A 6,630-nucleotide genomic window follows, 5' to 3' on the forward strand; every position below is an offset into this window, starting at 1 on the left:
ATACTCTCCATTCAAATAAACCTATAATTTTTGAGAAAACTATAAAACACTAGAGCCGTGTCTACACGTGCACGCGACTTCGAAGTAGCGGCACTAACTTCGAAATAGCGCCCGTCGTGGCTACACGCGTCGGGCGCTATTTCGAAATTAACTTCGACGTTAGGCGGTGAGACGTCGAAGTTGCTAACCTCATGAGGGGATAGGAATAGCGCCCTACTTCGACGTTCAACGTCGAAGTAGGGACCGTGTAGACGATCCGAGTCCCGCAACGTCGAAATTGCCGGGTCCTCCATGGCGGCCATCAGCTGGGGGGTTGAGAGATGCTCTCTCTCCAGCCCCTGCGGGGCTCTATGGTCACCGTGGGCAGCAGCCCTTAGCCCAGGGCTTCTGGCTGCTGCTGCGGCAGCTGGGGATCCATGCTGCAGGCACAGGGTCTGCAACCAGTTGTCGGCTCTGTGTATCTTGTGTTGTTTAGTGCAACTGTGTCTGGGAGGGGCCCTTTAAGGGAGCGGCTTGCTGTTGAGTCCGCCCTGTGACCCTGTCTGCAGCTGTGCCTGGCACCCTTATTTCGATGTGTGCTACTTTGGCGTGTAGACGTACCCTCGCAGCGCCTATTTCGATGTGGTGCTGCGCAACGTCGAAGTTGAACATCGACGTTGCCAGCCCTGGAGGACATGTAGACGTTACTCATCGAAATAGCCTATTTCGATGTCGCTACATCGAAATAAGCTATTTCGATGTTGGCTTCACGTGTAGACGTAGCCTAGCAGAGCCACAAATAAACGCAGATACGGAGTGAAAAATGAAAGCTGCAAACAAGGCTCCAATAAATCCTCTAATTTGTTTGAAATATCTGTGTGGTTTCCTCCCACCCTTCCTCTCACTGGAAATCATACATCAAAAGCAAAGCAAGCAATATAGACACTACCTATATGAACACAAATTGGCTCAATATAGATATATCTAATGCATACATGGCATGAGGCACAAATACAGTTTGCCTGTTTCTCTGGCGTGCAATTACTATTATATTAGTCTGCACAGCTGCATGATGTGCAGTTCTTCTCTTTCTACCAGATATAATTAGGAACATGATGTACCATCTGAGGGACTTATCCCTTTGAAGAACATGGCAACTTTTGAATAAATAAAAGGAAGATGTAAAAGTTGCTATGTTACTCTCCTTCTTTCTGTGGGTAGTGGGATATGCGTTTTTTTTATTTTTTTACCAGCTCTTTAATTTGCTTACACCAAACTAGGGAGTGCAAACCTCTCCAAACCCACTCTGGTACTTTATCTGAATGGCCACTTAACCATATAACCAAATGTTCGGCAAACATAGCAGGTGACTGATCCTTTCACTGCTATGGGCAGATGGGAAAGCAACAACAAAATGCTAGAAAATGGGCCATTGGAGAAATGAACTTGAGTGAGGGAGACTTCAGCTCTTGTTGTTCAGACTCTGTCCCTGCTTCAGGAAAAATCTAACACAGCAGTCAAGGCCTGTGCAGCACAGCATATCACAAAACCTCCTGATGGATGACACAACGCAATGCAGAGGCACCGGGCAGCGATGCTAAAGTTTCTGAGGTGAATGGAGAATGCCCCACACACAGTGGAATCATGACAATGCACAGTGATTAGTGTCTCTGTGAGAGGCTTGGAAGGAGCCTTGTAAAACTTGTCAGCCTTTTGGGACATCTGCATGGCTCAGAAGCATGGCTTTACTCCTGCAGAGCTGCCATCTGCTGTGGTGTGCCCCTCACAAGGCATCATTTTCCATTGTCTTATCCCCAGGTGGGGCTCCAGGAGTCCTTTCTGCCCTCAGTCACAAAGAATCTCTTTCTCCTTGTCATCAATCAGGGCTGGAGCAGGGGTCATGACCCCCTGTTGTTCATTCAGATACCTGTCCAAAAAGAAAGAAACAGGCCTGGAGAAAGAAAGTAAATTGACAAAGGGTCAAGTAAAGGAGTGGGGTGATGCAAGGAAAGTAGTCAAGACTGTGGGGCTGTGCAACTCTGGTGGAGAATTATGCAATATCTTTGTTGAGGCACCAAACCACGTTACACAAGGTGCTTTGACAAGAGACCAGGCCTGGTATGCTGTGGGCAGCCCTGCATCAAAGCATCACTGAGAAGATGAGCTCCACATGGAAGGAATAAGGGCAAGGGAGAAGAAATGTGGGCCACATTAATAGCCAGGAAGAAGGGACATCACTGCACAAGTTAAAGTGGCAGCGCTACTGGAAAACAAACCCAAACACACCCACCCACACACTTGCTGTAATAAAGCTACGTAGTACCCTGAGGTGAACAAACCACTAGTACAGAAAAGGCAAAGAGTTGCATGGATAAGAAAATGGGCTGGTTTAGTCCAGGGTGGCCCCAACCCTTAACTATGGTCCATCGAAACAGAGTGTTCTACCTGTGTGAAATCCATGTAATCAAGCATAAAAAATATGTACTGCTACAGAGAAAGTTGTTTGCAAAAAAAGGGAAGAAAAACTCAAAGTCCTTTGAAAGTGTCCACATAATCAGCTGTGTGAAATGTGCTTCCAATACCAACACAGAGAAGAGCAACATGTAAAAAGTGATTCCAGCTTTTCATACCAGCATTTTCAAATGACTTTATGTACCTCCATTGAGTAGGGGAGGTCAAATTTCCCCCTTTAAAATGTCTGAAGTTGGGCCCCCCTAAATTAGAACATCCCACATTTTTAATCACTTTTAAGAAACTGGGTTTTGAAATATGAAATCAGTTGGAATCATGGAGTCTAAGGCTACATCTGCACTACAACAGTAAGTTAACCTATGCAACTCTAGCTATATAAATACGGTAACTGGAAATGATGTACTCGAAATAATTTGTCGCTGGCTCTGCACTGCAGAGGGTTGGCAGGAGAAACTCTTCCATTGACTTCCCTTATGCTTCTTATCTGGGGTAGAGTAATGAGCTTGGTCTCAGAGCCTTGATCTGGTCTGTAGTGTAGATCTAGACTAACAAAAGAACTCTTAAAACAGTCTTTGTTCTTTAGTCTTTAGTCTGCTGTCTAAAAGAATATCACATTTTTAAAATTAATGGTAAAGTCTCTTAAATTCTTTTATATGTATTTTTAAGAAAATAATGTATGAGAAGATGATGAGACTGTCTACAGTGGCATATGTTAATCTATAATTGCTGGCAGAATGTATCTGCAAAGGCCACTGGCAGGCTACTGATAGGGTTGCAGGGAACTCTTACCCAAGTACCTGGTTACTGGGTTTTGCCAAAGTGCCTCGGAACCAAGTGATCATTGCATCTGTAGTCAGAAAGAATCTCCTGCCACGTCAGATTGTCAGAGACCTTGACAGGAGAAGTTTGCCTTCCTGTAGAACATGAATCGTGTCACTTGCAGGTTTAAACTAGTATAAATAGTGGATGCTCTGTAATTTTGAGTCTTTAAATCATGATGTAAGGATCTGAGTAACTCAGTCAGAGGTTATGGGTCTAATACAGAAATAGGTGGGTTAGGGCTGTGGCCTTGATGACCATCATAGCTCCTTCTGGCCTTAAAGTCTCTATAGCTACATCTACACTAGAACACTAGGTCGACATAGCTTATTTCGATGTAGAAACATCAGAATATGCTACTTTGATGCATAGTGTCCACACATTCTCTGGGACTGGCACCGTTGACATTCAGTATCAATGTAGCAGTGGGCAACATCGAAAGGGCCCCCCGGGAGAGCGTCTGCACACAAAAGTGGCTCCTTTCGAAATAAGGGGCCAGGAAAGCCTGCAGATGGGGTCACAGGGCGGACTAGCCCTTCTGGGGCAACAGCAAGCCGCTCCTTTAAAGGTCCCCTCCCAAACACACTCGGCCTGCACAGCATGAGGCCTCCAGAGCTGACACCAGACTCGCAGACCCAGTTTAAGCAGCTGTGGACCTCCAGCAGCAGCAGCAGCCAGAAGTCATCAGGGCTGTCGCTGAGGCAGGAGCTGCCCTACTCAGCACAACGCAGGAGGCCACCCAGCACCTTCTGGAAGGGGAGCCCTCCTTGGGGGATGAAGGGGTTGTGGCATAGTGTGGTCTGTAGTGTAGATCCAGGCTAACAAAAGAACTCTTAAAACTGGCCGTGGAGCTATAGAGCTATGGGGTGGGAGCGCCTGGTCGTGGCAGACTGGGACGTTGACCACTGGCTCCGGAATTTCCAGATGCACTGGCACATGTTCCTTGAGCTCTGCCAGTGGCTAACCCCTGCCTTGATGCTCCACTACACCCACCATGTGGCCCCCCGCCCCCACCTTGGAGAAAAGGGTCAGAATCGCCATCTGAAACCTGGCCACTCCAGACAGCTACCGATCCATCGGACACTAGCTCAGTGCAGGCAAGGCCACTGTTGGGGCCATTGTCATGGAGGTAAGAAAGCCTTGGAGGGGACCAATTGCGAGGTGGCAGGGTCTGGGAACAGCGGTGGCCAGGATGGGGGTGCCTGGTGAGGGGGAGTCCAGGGTGGAGAGGTGCCAGAGGATGGGGGGCTAGGGGGGGCCAGGCACACCCAGCACACCCTCATGGAGGCCCATGTCCCCTCCCTGCAGGTGGTCTGTGTGATGAACGCTCTGCTGCCCCACAGGCTCATGCAGATCGGGGACCTGGATGCAGCCATCATGGGGTTCACTGACATGGGGTTCCCCTACTGCTTTGGGGCCGTTGACTGGACTCACATCCCCATCTGTGCCCCACACCACAGTGGTGAATGTTTTGTAAACAGGAAGGGCTACCACTCGGTGGTCCTCCAGGCCATGGCGGACAGCCAGGGCAGCTTCCAAGACATATATGTTGGCTGGCCTGGCTGCACCCATGACGCCCACATTTTCCCAAACTTGGGCCTGTGCCTCTGGATGGAGGCAGGGACCTACATCCCCCAAGAGGCAGATCCCTCTGGGGGACACCACCATGCCCCTTGGCCTTGTGGCAGAAGCGGCCTACCCCCTCCAGCCCTGGCTTATGAGGTCCTACACAGGACACCTCACTACCTGCCAAGAGAGGTTCAACGGCCACCTGGACCATGCCTGCCTGGTGGTGGAGCAGGCTTTTGGCTGCCTCAAGGGTTGTTGGCGTTGCCTGCTCTATGTGGGCCTCCGAAACATCCCCCAGGTTGTGGGCGCATGCTGCACACTTCAAAACCTGGTGGAGAGCAAGGCAGAAGTGTTCGTGCAGGGGTGGGCTGTGGAGGCTGGCACGGCCTACCCACAGCCAGCCTCCACCCCCCACTGTCAGGCCCACCACGAGGAGGTCCAGGTCCGGGAGGCCCTGTGGGCATATTTTGACCAGGGAGTGGAGTGAGTGCCACCCTGGCCACCCTTGGCAGGCCTCCTTCACACTGCCCTGCGAAAGAGCACATAACATGCAGAAGTTTTTGAAAAATAAAACTGTGATTATAGTATTTATGAACCAAATGTGTAAACCAATTCTTTAATGGAACAAAGGTCCTTGTGGAAACTATGTACATGGGGGAGAATGCTAACTGAAGGGCGGGGGGGACATAACTATTTACAACAGAGGTGGGGGGAACTGTATACAGAGGAGGGGGGCCCTGAATGGCCCAGTTCTTGGCCCTCATTGCCTCAAGTCCGGCATGGAGGGGTGCAACCCCTGCCAGGTCTGCGTCGCCACCCCAACCCTTGTCTGGGGTCCCCGTGGAGGCTGGATAGGGGCTGAAAGGACCCGCAAACATGGCAAGGCCAGCTCTGGAGACCCATGGTCCTCCCCAGCAGGCTCCGGTGCAGGATGCCTGCCAGGACAGATGGCAGGTGGAATGCTGGGGAGTGGTAGCCAGTCTGCGATCCACTCCAGGGTTCCTGCAATGTGGTCAAACGTCTACAAGAAGGACACCAGGCCTCCTGGTGCCAGGACAGTGCCTACACCTCCAATTGGAGGTGATGCTTCACCACCTCCACCTGGCACCAGAGGGTGGTGAGGACCTGGGGGTTGGCGGCCACTCACAGCTGGCTCCAGCACTGAAGGGCCAGTCCTGGCAGTGGTTCCTGCCCTGGCTGGCTGCTGCACTGTGACATACTCGGTGGGCTGTCTGGTGCCATGGAGACTGCAGGGCTCTCGTGGCCCTTGGATGGTGAGGTTGCGGGTGGTGGCGGGGGGGGTGGGGAGAGGCCAGCCATTAGTACTCAGCCCAGGCCCATGGCCCACCACCCTGTCTTCTCCCTGTGGGCCCCAGGTCCCTGCCCCCTGTCCCTTGCCATGGGCCAGCTGTCCCTGTGGGTGGCCCCCTTTGGGAGTTCAGACTCCTGCCCCTCTCGCCCAGGAATGGGGCATGGCACTGTCTGCAGGAATGGGTGCTGATGGGCCCTGGGGGTCATGCCACTGTCCAGGGGCCATGGTCTGGCTGGGCCATGGTGGGCTGGGGTAAGCTGGGAATGTGGGGGGCCCCTGGTGTGCGCCCTGTGGGGTACATACCTGAAGGTCCACTCCTGCAGTCAGGGAACACCTGTTGGGCAGACACCTGGCTGGAGCTCTGATGGGGAGGTCTATCAGGAGTTCCCTATCACTGGAGCCCTCCTCTGCAGTCCCAGGGGCTGGCTCATCCAGGGACCTCTAGGGTGCAGGGCTGGCCTCTAGGCCAGACCCCTTAT

Source organism: Carettochelys insculpta, chromosome 1 (assembly GCF_033958435.1).
Source record: "Carettochelys insculpta isolate YL-2023 chromosome 1, ASM3395843v1, whole genome shotgun sequence".
Taxonomy (NCBI): Eukaryota; Metazoa; Chordata; order Testudines; family Carettochelyidae; genus Carettochelys; species Carettochelys insculpta.